The sequence below is a fragment of the Dasypus novemcinctus genome, chromosome 8 (assembly GCF_030445035.2).
Source record: "Dasypus novemcinctus isolate mDasNov1 chromosome 8, mDasNov1.1.hap2, whole genome shotgun sequence".
Lineage (NCBI taxonomy): Eukaryota > Metazoa > Chordata > Mammalia > Cingulata > Dasypodidae > Dasypus > Dasypus novemcinctus.
In genome coordinates, this window is record NC_080680.1 from 40,468,696 (window position 1) to 40,482,539 (window position 13,844).

Below are 13,844 nucleotides of genomic sequence, written 5' to 3' on the forward strand. Positions count from 1 at the left end.
CAACTTGCAGGACCGTCTCCCTACCTCTTGTCTTTCTGCTGGCTGGTCCAAATGGTGACAGACATGGCTACAGGATTTCTGCCTTCTCATCTTTATAGCTTACATCCAAGGAGAATCCTCCCATTTATCTATTGAGAAGAGTCCTTAGAAGGACCATGATTAGCTTGGCTTGGCTCATCTGCCCATTATTTGATCAATTCCTGAGGCCACAGGAATTGAGTACCACAATGGCCATCCTGATTTAGGAGGTATTTAGGAAATAGAGTCTGTAGCAGGAATAGAGGGAGAAGAATTGAATGTGCTAGACAAAGAAAACACAAATAGCTTTCGTACTGCCATACCAAGCATTGGTGCATCCCATCTGGCCAGCATTTTGGTTTACCATTTGTCTTTCTTGCTGCAAAACCTTCACATCCTCCTTGAGGAACCCTGAATGAAGGATGCCTAATGGACCATACCACCTGCTGACCATCAAGAACAAACTGTCACACTGTATTCAATCTGGACTTTAATTAGGAAAAGGATTGGTCCCTGATAAAGGAAAAGATAAGATTTGATACTACATACATCCACCCCTCAATATTATAAGAATGCTACAAGTCATAGAGCCAATAGCTTCAGCATGTACCCCTACCTCTAAGCACCAGCTTGGGGTTCGAAAAGAGAAATTTCTGCCTAGAATCAAAATAAATTGTACCTTTAAAATGTTATTTTTTAGCATCACAGAGGATTACATCTCAGGGACACTTTCATCATCCTCTAGGGCAGTGAATCCCCACCTGTAGCACAAGAACCTTTGGGCACTATACCTCATCTAAGGATTGAATAAATAACAGCTCACATGGACATATTTTTTTAAATTTACACAAGTATTTTCATAATTAATAAAATAGACATTTAAAAGCATTCTTGCCTTTAGTATCTAGAGTTAGCAGATATTGAAGTATAGCTACTGTCATGTGATTGTCTGAGAATATTTGAGCCTTAAATAAATCTGGGACAATTCAACTCCTGGGTATATATCCAAGTGAAATGAGTGCAATGTCCAACAAAAGACAGATGCAAGAATGTTCACAACAGCTTTTCCATAAAACACCAAACTGGAAACTATCAAATGACCAACAGGAGAATAGATAAATAAAAAATAATATGTTCATACAATGGAACACTGCACTGCAATGAAAAATGAAACTGCAGCTACTCTCAACAACACGGACGAATCTCAAAAACATAATGTTGAATGAAAGAAGCCAGGCACAAAAAGGTATATCCAGTATGATTCCTTCCTTATGAAGTTTAAAAATAGGCAACCCTACTCAATGGTGATCTAGTTCAGATGATTATCTTTGGCAGGGGTTAAGAGTGGTGTCTTGACAAGGGGGGGTCATCATGAAGGCGCCTTCAAGGACACTGCAATGTTCTACATCTTGATCTGGGCAGTGGAGCCCCAGATCTACACGTAACCTTTTAAAATTAAATTTGAGGGAAGCAGACTGGCCCAGTGGTTAGGGCGTCTGTCTACCACATGGGAGGTCCGCGGTTCAAACCCCGGACCTCCTCGACCCGTGCGGAGCTGGCTCATGTGCAGTGCTGATGCGCGCAAGGAGTGCTGTGCCATGCAGGGGTGTCCCCCGCGTAGGGGAGCCCCACGCGCAAGGAGTGCACCCTGTAAGGAGAGCGCCCAGCGCAAAACAAAGTGCAGCCTGCCCAGGAATGGCACCACCCACACGGAGAGCTGACACAGCGAGATGATGCAACAAAAAGAAACACGGATTCCCGTGCCACTGACAACAACAGAAGCAGACAAAAAAGAAGACACAGCAAATAGACACAGAGAATAGATGCCCGGTGCAGGGGCGGGGGAGAGGGGGAAGGGGAGAGAAATAAATAAAATAAATCTTTTTTTAAAAAATTAAATTTGAAAATTAAATTTTAATTAAACCTTTAAAAGAAACCCACCTGATCCCCTGAGAGGGTTTGACCAAGATCACACACTCATTGGAAGAACAAGGATTATCCTTTAGGTCTCCTGATCTCCAGGTCACAGCTGTTTCTGTTACACTGAGCTGAGGTTCTGGGTCAGTACTCACATGGGCAACACAGGTTCTTTCCTGCCCCGGGGAGCATGGTGATTTCTAGACTCTTACAGTCTCTTCCAAATCTAGAAACTGAATGTGGATAAAGACCTTTGGGACCCATGATGACTTGGAGACAGTGTGTTTTGATGAAGGAGCAGTGGATGGGGAGTCCAGGCGTCTCGGGCACGTTGGCCCCCTAACCGCACAGCCCCTCTGCTCCTGCTCTGCCCTCTGCCTGGAACGCTTTCCCCAGATATGTCCCCCCACTTCACTTCATGTGCTTCTTATAGAGACCGTTCCTGGCCTCCTTGGCTGAGATAGTGCTTCCTCTCCCCCTTTCTCCCTATCCCCTTACTCTGGACATCTTCCTAGTGCTTATTACCCCCTGACTTATTATAATTATAGCAGTTTGTTTATTGTCTCTATGACAATAAGAAAAATGTAAATTCCACAAGTCCAGGGACTTAATTGAATAAGCCTGCATTCTCTTCATCTAGAACAGTGCTGCCTGGTAAATCAGCATCAATAAACTTTTACTGATTGAATGAATGAAGCCTCTGCTTATTCTCTTACTTGCTATGTGACCTTAGACAAGTCACATCCCCCTTGGGCTTCAGTCTTTTCCATTAACTGGGATTGTGGGGGAGTGGGACAGGGAGGAGTTTAGGGGAGATTATATCCAAGAGTCTTCCCAGTTCTAACATATAATGCTAAATGCCAGCAATATATAGCTCTTTGTTCTCTTCTTGAGGTCAAAAATAGTCCTTTGGTCTTTAAATAGGAATATCCTGATTAGGAAACATCCAATGGGAAGTACAAAGAAAGACATGCATGTGTGAGTGAGTGTGTGTGTGTGTGTGTAAATGAAGCTGAAAGAGAACCCAGGGCCCCGAAACCCTGGTATCAGACTACCTATTGCCTGAATATCATGTGTCCAGTTCACAGCATCTCTGTTACCTCTCAGCCTCAGAACCCTATCTGGAGAACAGGAGCTGTGCCACCTCCTCAGATGTTTGGCAGCTTCGAATATGACTGAGGGTTGGCCTGGCTATGACCGATCTCTGAGGGGACTGATATAACTACCAACCAAACTGCCTGGGATCGGGTGGGTGAGTGGAGACCTGAGGTGGGGGAAGGGGTGCAGGATAGTGGTACATTGTTTTCAGTGTCCTTGGGAGCCGTGGGTGTATGCAGTCTGGGGAAAACCTCTGCAGACCCTGGAAACAAAGAATTTTTTTAAAAAGCCACTAACCATGGGCCTTGTAAAGAGATACTCCAGTGGTAACACAGACTGAGGCATAGACTGAGAAATGTTGAATGCACTAAACCAAGAGTTAAATATGAAACAGTTCTGGAAAACCGTGGGCTGTGGAGCAGCCATTCAGGACATCCAGGATTAGAGGGAGTGAGAAGACAGATACCTAACACTTCGGTCTCTCCTAATGTTTGTTTAAGTCTTTCAGGCACATTATTTCATATAATAACCCCCACAACTCTGCCAGGGAGTAATTGTTACCTATTTAAAATTGAAGAACTTGAGGTTCAGAGACAGAGCAACTTCCTTAAAGTCAAACAGCAAAGACAAAGCAAATCTGACTTCTGATTCCATTTCTTTCCCAATACACCTCAGCAACATTTCACATGCAACATCACTCATGATTCAGGAAGCCGAGGAGAGTCCCCTCAAATGGCTTAATTAAAGAAGAAAATCTCCAGTTCTGTCTGTCTGTCTCCCGTGCCAAGGACTACTCCTTTCTTCTACTCCGACCATCATTGCTGCCACGTTCTTACCGGCTCTTCCGCCCTGTCTAGAAATTGGGTCCAGGCAACCGCTTGACCAGAGAGGCTCCTCCAGCAAGTCTCCTCTGGGCCACAATTGTTTGGTCCATGTCAATAGAATGAATGCTTCATTGTGACTTCAAGTCCAACAAATCCATATGAGGTGTCCAAATCAAAAACTAGGATACCCTTCCTAATATTTTCTAAAAATGTATTTGATCAAATTTGACGCCCACTCTTGATTTTTTTTAAATCTCTTAATAAAATAAATAGCTTAATTTCTTAACATTGTATCTAGCACAAACCATCATCAATAAAATACAAGATAGTTCTCTTTTTTTTTAAAAGATTTATTTTATTCATTTATTTTTCTCCCCTCCCCCCCCCCCCCCCAGTTGTCTGTTCTCTGTATCTATTTGCTGCATCTTCTTTGTTTGCTTCTGTTATCAGCAGCACGGGAATCTGTGTTTCTTTTTGTTGCGTCATCTTGCTATGTCAGTTCTCCGTGTGTGCAGCACCACTCCTGGGCAGCCTGCACTTTCTTTCGCACTGGGTGGCTCTCCTTACAGGGCGCATTCCTTGTGCGTGAGGCTCCCCTACACGGGGGACACCCCTGCGTGGCAGGGCACTCATTGCACGCATCAGCACTGCGCATGGGCCAGCTCCACACGGGCCAAGTCCGCCGCCAAGATAGTTTTCATTACATTTAGGAATAGGGTTAGAATGCCTATTATCTCCACTTTAATTATTGTTCTAGGATTTCTAGCTAAGCAATGATAAACATTTGAAAGGAGAATAATTACCATAATTTCAAAGATATGACTTACACCTGAAAAAGTAGGAATCTCTAACATGACAGAATACAAGAATCCATTAAAAATCAAATATCTTTAAAGTTAAATAAAATTTATTTAAATATCATAGGTTCCCAGAAGTTTCAAAGTTAGGTGGGAAAAAAAGACATTTACAAGTCAGACACATGCAAATCTAGTCAAGTGATTAACTGGAGTAGGACTTGTAGATTTGACGGGTAGACAGAGACAAGGGATATCTGTTGATAGTAAGAGATTTATCAGAGTCTCTCACATAGCTATGGGATGCACAAGTCCAGGTTCTGCAGGCAGGCTGCAACCAGGAGCTCTGATTCAAGTCCAGTGAAGGTTCTTGATGAGTTCTGGGAGATGCTGGCTGTCCAAAGATGAGCTAGGAAATTCTCTCTCAATGCTGCAATCACTTCCTCTTTTAAGGCATTCAACTGATTGGGTTAAGCGTCACTCATTGCTGATGGCAATCTCCCTGATTGATGTAATTATAACCAGCTATTTACGATTTACCACTGCAGTAAAGTCAATGGTGACTAAAGTCCATAAATGCCCTTGCATTACAGTTAGCCCAGTGCTTGCTTGACCAAACAGCAGGGCAAAATTACCTGGCCGAGTTGACACAATAGCCTAACCATCACACACACGCCAAAATGAAAATCAACAAAAGAAAAAAATTGATGAAATGGACTTCACCAATGTTTAAAACGTTTATGTTTCAAAGGACAATATCAAGAAAGTGAAAAGACAACTTACAGTTTGGGAGAAAATATTAGCAAATCATATGTCTACAAGGGACTTGTATTAGAATATATAAAGGGCTCTTACAACTTAATAATAAGACAGATAACCCAATTTTAAAATAGGCAAAGAATATGAGTAGACATTTTACCAAAGAAGTTTTACAAAAGGCCAACAAGCAGATGGAAAGATGTGCAACACCATTAGTCATTAGGAAATGCAAATCAAAACCACAATGACATACCACTAGCATGGCTATAATAAAAAAGAAAACAAGTGTTGGAGAGGATGTAGAAAAACTGGAACCCTTGTACATAGCTGGTGAGAATGTAAAATGGTGCAGCCACTTTGGAAAACAGGTTAGCAGTTCCTCAAAATATTAAACATAGAGTTATACTATGACTTAACAATTCCACTCCTAGGTATATACTCAAGAGAAATGAAAATATATCCACACAAAAACTTGTACATGAATTGTTCATAAGTAACGTTATTCATAATAGCCAAAGAAAATAACCCAAATGTCCACTGACTGATAAAAGAAGAAATAAAATGTATATCCATACAATGGAATAATATTCAGCAATATAAAAGAATGGAGCAAGGATAAATGCTACAACTATAAATGAATCTTGAAAACACTATGCTAAGTGAAGGAAGCCTGACACAAGAGGACAACTATTGTATGATTCCATTAATATGAAATGTCCAAAATAGGCAACTCCATAGAGATAGAAAGTAAATGATGGCTGCCAATAGGTAGAAAGATTGAGAGGGAAATAGCAAGTAAGTAGTAAGGGGTACAAGCTTTCTTTTGGGGGTGATGAAAATATTCTAAAACTAGATTGTGGTAATGATTGCACAACTCTGTGAATATACTTGAAACACTGAACTATGTACTTTAAATGGGTGAATTACATGGTATGGGAATTGCATCTCAATAAATCTTTTAAAATCAAAGAAAGCTTTGATTACCCTTGGAGTTTATATGTTTAATGCCCAGAAGCATTACAGATTCTAAAATAAATCCTCTTCAACACCGGGATCTTAAATTTTCAGGGAAATAAATGCTGCTCCATCTCTCTAAAAGGTTGAAAGTACTTGGAATGAGTAAATGAAAGAGAAATAGAGAAGTGTGTTAGAAAAGATAATCTCTTAGGTGTGATGTTGGAGTGCCTCCTTCCCAAGAGACTTTCTTCATCAATGAAAAATAAAACTGGAACTTGAATTCAACTTGTCTCTGCCATTTTGGGAGTGCTGGTGAAAACAGGAGCTGTAGGTAGATACTGAAAGCCTTGCAGAGAAATTTCAAATCTTTCTGTGGTCAAAAGCCATGCTCGTGTTCAAAGCAGCATTATTCACAATAGATAAAAAATAGAGGCAATTCATGTCCATCCACAGGTGAATGGATAAGCACAATGTGGTACATCCCACTGGTAAGGACCCCTCCCATAAACCTGAAATTCTCCTCCATGGGAATTAACTTGGCAGTTCCGTTGTTCAGGTCTTGCCACAGAAGTCACTTGTCGAAGACAATGTCTGGAAGCTTCTATTTTGTCATTGTTGACCATCACGATAATCCAGTTTTTGAAATGGAGCTTCTACCATCTAGAAAAGCAGAATCCAAAGAACTGAGCCAGTTCATAGCACATGCTGCCCTTGAACTTGGAGATGAGAACATGTTGCTATCTAACATGTACTTGAAAATGGTGGACAAATTCAACGAGTGGTTTGCTTCAGCATTTGTTACTGCAACCCATATGAGATTTATCATGCTTCATAACATAAGGCAAGATGACAGGATAAAGAACTTCTTTACTGATTTGTATATAAAGTTTGCAGTGAATCCATGTTATGAACCCAATTCTCCTATCTGATCAAGAGCATTTGGCGGGGAAGCAGATTTGGCCCAACAGATGGGCCATTTGCCTGCCACATGGGAGGTCCAGGGTTCAAACCCAGGGCCTCCTGACCTGTGTGATGAGCTGGCCCATGCGCAGTGCTGATGCACGCAAGGAGTGCCATGTCATGCAGGGGTGTCCCCCGCGTAGGGGAGCCCCACGCTCAAGGAGTGCACCCCGTAAGGAGAACCGCCAGCGTGAAAAAAATTCAGCCTGCCCAGGAATGGCGCTGCACACATGGAGAGCTGATGCAGCAAGATGATGCAGCGAAGACGAGACATGATTTCAGGTGCCGCTGACACAAGCAGACACAGAAGAATGCACAGTGAATGGACACAGAGAGCAGACAACTGGGGAGGGGGGCAGGGAAGGGGAGAGAAAAAAAATGCTTAGAAAAAAGAGCATTTGGCAGAAAAGTTTGGTTTCTTGGGAAGAAAACATCTATTAAACTGAATGCCAGAAAATTCTGAAATAAACAGTGTCACTACTTACAATGGGGTATACTCAGAAATGTGTACATTTTAAGTATGGTTAAATACCCTGGCAAACTTATTTGTTATAGTTATTCAGTTTATTTAAACCTAATGAAATTCCATTTATATTAGAAAAAAAAGTACATTCACTTTCCTGTCAATTATCAATAGATCACTGCTTATGAGCCATGTTATTTAAAAAGAGCTCTTTATCAATAATCTTGAAATAGTTTGATGTTAGAAGTTGTATATTATGATAGCTTAATATCCAGATAACTTTATTTGGATTTAGCAATGCAAAACAAATGTCATCAAAATTTGACAGATTTCAAACTAAAAGCTTCTGCAGTAGGGAATGAAACTGATAGCACACACACACACATAAGGTTTATTTATGCATTTAGAGATGTAATAAAAGTTAATAGGCAAGAGAGCAGATGTGGCTCAAGCAATCGAGTGCCCACCTCCCACATGGGAGGTCCCAATTTCAGTTTCCAATGCCTCCTAACAAAGACAAACAATGAGCAGAAACAACAAGCAGATATCAAGCAAAAACAATGAGCAGATAACAAACAAAAACAAATGAGCAGGTAGTAGATGTGGCTCAAGCAGTTGGTATCTGCCTCCCACATGGGAGGTACCAGGTTCGGTTCCTGGTGCCTCCTAAAGGAAAAAAAAACAAAAAAACAAAACAAAAAAACAGTCAATGAGCACAAAACAACAACAACAATGAGCAGACAATGAGCAAAACAGATGAGGGAGAAATCAATAGGCTACATACATAGCACCAATGAAGAAAACAAAGAAAAATGCCTCTGTGGTGCTAAATGTCACGTCTGCCCCTGTCAGAGACAAGGAATAGCCATTCTGCAGTCATTTGAGAATGCTGGATCTACATTTGTAAAATGGGAGGCTGGGACCAAAGTTATAGGCAGAGACCAGGGGGCCACAATATAATGAATGTAATGTGTGACTTCTACCACCTTTTATTTCCTTTTCCTCAGAGAATAAAGTAAGGATTAAGTGAACCTACTTATCTATGCTAGTTAAAAGTTGTAAGGCTGGGAAGTGGATTTGGCTCAATGGATAGAGCGCCCACCTACCACATGGGAGGTCCGCAGTTCAAACCCCAGGCCTCCTGACCTGTGTGGTGAGCTGGCCCATGTGCAGTGCTGATGCGCACAAGGAGTGCCGTGCCACACAGGTGTGCCCCCGCATAGGGGAGCCCCATGCACAAGAAGTGGGCCCCGTAAGGAGAGCCACCCAGCACAAAAAAAGTGCAGCCTACCCAGGAATGGCGCTGCACACTTGGAGAGCTGACACAGCAAGATTACGCAACAAAAAAGAGACACAGTTTCCCAGCGCCACTGACAAGAATACAAACGGACACAGAAGAACACCCAGCAAATGGACACAGAGAGCAGACAACTGGGCGGGGGGAGAAATAAATAAAAAATCTAAAAAAAAAAGTTGTAAGGCTTTTAGAATAGTAATCAAAAGGTTGGATTACATTAGCATGTACACGCTTAGCCTTTTAGGTTATACACTGGAAAAGGGAGGAGGTAGTCTCTTTCGTATTAGAATAAGTATGAGATCTTACTGTAAAATAGTAAGTATCCACTAAAAAGTAAGTTTTAATATAACTAGATATTTATGTGCTAATTATAAGCATTTGAAAAATTTTGTTCCACTCTGAATAATATGAACAAGTAATTCTAAGATTCCTGTATGAAACTGCGACCATAGTTTTTTACCCTATTTATTTAATTTTTTACCCTATTTATTTAATTTTTTAAATAAAGATGTTTGTCAGAAAAAAAGGGGGATACATCCATATAATGGAATACTCTTCAGCCACAAAAAGAAATGAAGGCTGAAAGCTGCTACAATGTGGATAAACTGTGAAAACATTATGCTCATTAAAATACTCTAGGCATAAAGGGAAAACATCGTATGATTCTACTTACATGAAATATCTAGAACAGGTAAATTCATAGAGACAGAAAGTAAATTAGAGATTACCAGAGACTGGGGAGGGTAATGGGAAATTATTGCTTAGTGAGTACAGAGTTTCTGCTTTAGGTGATGAAAAAGTTTTAATAATGGAAAGTGGTGATCATAGCATAACATTGTAAAAGTAATTGATGCCACTGAAATGTACACTTAAAAATGGTTAAAAGGGAAAATTTTATGATATACGTCATTTATATATATATATCATAAACATATATGTTACCACAATAAAAAATATTCTAACGGGTATCTATAAAGATACAAAGTAAATTAGTAGTTGTTTAGGCCTGGGGGGATGCTGGTGGGGTAGGGGATGATAGCTAAAGGATATGTGGTTTCTTTCTGAGGTGATAAAAATGTTCTAAAATTGACTGTGGTGATGGTTGTACACATCTGTGAATATACTAAAAACCATTGAACTTAGAAAGAAACTCAGTCTCCAAGCCCATCCTGCAGTCAAGTATGGAAGCAGAGCTCCCAGCACGGTTACTTTCAAGGCAGAAGACCAAGGTGCAAGAGCCCAGTATGGCAGGAAGGGAGCTGATGAAGCCTCACTCAAGACCCGGGGTCACAGACAAATTCATACCCAAGACCAACAACTCTTGTGCACAGGATCCCCTGTTAACACAGCTTTCGGCCAGCCCCAGCAGTTTTGCTTATAATTTTTAGCTTCTATTTATTTTTTAACAGATAATACATTCTCACAGTTCAAAATTCAAAGAGTAAAAAAGGGGAGCCAATAAAAAGTCTCCATCTCACTCCTCTCTTCTTTTTCCCCAGTTCCGTTCCCCAAAGACAACCAATATGCAGTCCTTTAAAGATCGGTTTGCTCTCCCGCAAATACGCCCAGTTCTCCTGTGAACACTGTGGGACAGCACATCCCCACCCTCTGGAAGTTGAAAATGGTCATGTGACTGGATGTGGTCAGTGATGAGTCACTATGGGACTGATGCTTTAAAAGCCAATGAACCCAATGTGGCACCAGTGGCGCCTTGGCTGTGGCAAGGGAAGGAGCCAATTGAAGGGGTTCAAGGCAGCGGGGAGCAGTGGTGACGTGCCGGCAAGGAAATGCTCCAGGGTCTGTGGGGAGCAGGAGAGGGAAGCAGCAGCTTGGCTCACAGAAGGCACAAGGTTGAACATGTAGAAGGTGCGGGAGCTGGTGAACAAAGCCACCAAGGTGGTTATGAATTATTCAGAGATCCAGTCTAATGTTCTGGAAGCAATGAATTGTGATCCTTGGGGACCTCATCGGCAACTCATGAGAGAGATTGCCAAGGCTACATTTATGTATGAACAATTTACAGAACTTATGAACATGCTTTGGTCACAAATGTTAAAAGACAACAAAAGGAATTGGAGAAGAGTTTATAAGTCATTGCTGCTTCTAGCATACCTCATAAGGAATGGATCAGAGCATTTTGTTACAAGTGCCAGAGAACACATTTATGATTTGCAATCCCTGGAAAATTACAGCTTGTAGAAGAGCATGGCAAGAACCAAGGTATAAATATTTACCAGGAAGTGAAAGAATTGGTTGGATTTGCCCAAGATGGCAACAGCCTTTGGGAAGAGTGAAAGAAAATGAAAAAGAACAAAGACAAATGTTTTGGGGTTTCCTCAGATAGTGATGGTGGATTGTGAAATAGTGAAAGATACGATCCTGAGCTCAAATCAAAATGGAATAAAAACAAGAGTGCTTTTCTACTCTGTGATAAAGTAGGTGAACTGAGTGAAAAAATTGGAAGCACAGTTGATGACACCGTTAGCAAATTTTGGAGGAAAGAGAGAGAAGACTCTCCAGAAAGATGCAGCAACAGCGATGAGGAACAGAAAGCAAGAAGAGGCAGATCTCCCAAAGGTAAATTCAAAGATGACGAGGAGACTATGGCAACAAAGCACATCCGTATCATTCAGGCCACAGAGACCACCACAACCAGACACAAGCACACAGCAAATCCTTCTAAAACCATTGATCTAGGAGCAGCAGCATATTACACAGAGGACAAAGCAAGTCCAGGTCAGAATGTTTCAACCCAGACACCTCAGTCTTCTGTTAAGACTTCTCTGCCTAGCAGCAAGTCATCTGGTGGTCTTGTTATCTGTTTGATGCACCAGTCAATCAACAGGAGGATCGGCTGATTTATTCCGAGGATTTGCTGACTTTGGCTCAGCTGCTGTATCAATCAATTTCCCTTCCCAAGCAACAGCAACAAGTAGGAATGGAGACTTTGGTGACTGAAGTGCCTTGAACCAAGTGCCATAGGCCCTGTGGCTTCCAGGTGCGGTGCCTCACAGCCAGCGGTAGAACTCTTCAGTGGTTCACAGCCACCTCCAGCTGCCTCAAATGCTTCAGAACTATTTGATCTTATGGCTCATCCCTGGCAACCATGACATCCTCCCAGAATATGAATGTCTCTATGATGAGCAATAATGTCATAGGACTTGGTGTGCCCATGTCAAGATCTCAGCCTTTGCAAAATGTTAGCACAGTGCTGCAGAAGCCTAATCCTCTCTATAATCAGAATCAGTTATGGTCCAGGAGTCAGTCAGCAAAACCCTGCCCTCTCCTTGGTCTGACCCCAGTGTAAACATCAGCCTAGACACCTTGCTTCCTGGTATGCAGCCTTCCAAACCCCAGCAATCATTTAATACAATGATTCAACAGCAGAATATGCAGCAGCCCATGAATATGATGACCCAAAGTTTTGGAGCCATGAACCTCGGTTCTCCATCGAGCAAGCTTCCTGCCTGGCCCCAAACCAAACCTTTGATGGGGGGAGCCATGCCTTTGAGTATGTCCAACGTGATGACTGGCACCATGGGAATGGCCCATCTCAGAAATGCTCCGATGATGAATCAGAGTATGTTGGGCATGAACATGGGGATGTCAGCTGCTGGGATGGGCCTGAGCAGCACAATGGGAATGGGCGTGCCCAACATAGCCATGGCTTCTGAAACTGTGCAATCCAAGCAAGATGCCTTTGCAAATTTCACCAACTTTAGCAAATTAAAGAGTGTAAAGAAGCAGATTGAATGAAGCTGTGCAGATAGGTATGTTGGAATGGAAAATGCTAATCAACTTCCTTTCTTTTATCAATTAATTAAAATAAAATTATACAAACAACCAACAAAGATATTTTATAAAAGCAAAATATCCAGTATTCCAGATAGACAGGCGAGGGCACTTTCAATGAGGCAGTCCAAATCACTTTTTTCCCAGTGAGAAGAGCCTACAAATGGTGTGGTGAGACCACTGAAAGCCTTCATAAATTGAAGAGTCGGTTTTCACATCATAATTTGTAGGAAGACTGGAATGGGGCTGAGTAAATGTATTTGAATCTCTAATTTTATACTTTTTGTTTTCCAAGGAACTTGATTTTTCTGTCCCTGAACCGCATTGTCACAATCGAATCTATTTCTTTTCCTACCCTTCTTGAATCCGTATATGAAATCATTAAAGTTGGATGATTGCTTTTTTATAAAAATATTTTTTTTGTCCAAAAAGGCATACATATGTGATTATGGCTAAATCAAAGATAATTGGAATATATACACTTTTGCTAATGTTCCAGGAACATTGTTATTATGTTATTCAAATTTTTATTGTAACAAAACCTCTTTGAGCAATTGGTGATAGCTATGGGGCTTTCCCTACATCTTGGCTATAATTATCTGTGCAGAACAAGGAAAAATATGTTTTCAGGACTGCTGTATGAGGAGGGAGGGAAGGAAGGAAGAAGAGAAGGAAGGAGGGAAGGAAGGAGGGAAGGAGGGAGGGAAGGAGGGAGGGAAGGAGGGAGGGAAAGAGGGAAGGAAGGAAGGAAGGAAGTGATTATCTTGGCAAGGCTTCCTTCTGTTTTATCCCTGTAGCCATCATTTTAATAGTCAACACCAGTGAAAAAGAAAAATATGGTGTCTTTTCAAAAAATTGAAAATGTAGAAGTCCATTAAAACCTTAAGTTAAATACAAATGTTAGAAGTCAATAATGTTGGCTTTACAATTTTATGGAGTATTTGTTTTGTTTTGGTTTTAAATAT

General features: G+C 41.3%; 1 pseudogene; it reads left to right on the plus strand.

Annotated features, from left to right (window-relative positions):
* The first annotated feature begins 10,762 nt into the window (after window positions 1-10,762).
* Window positions 10,763-13,341, plus strand: LOC101434974 (clathrin interactor 1-like; annotated as a pseudogene).
* The last annotated feature ends 503 nt before the right edge of the window (window positions 13,342-13,844 follow it).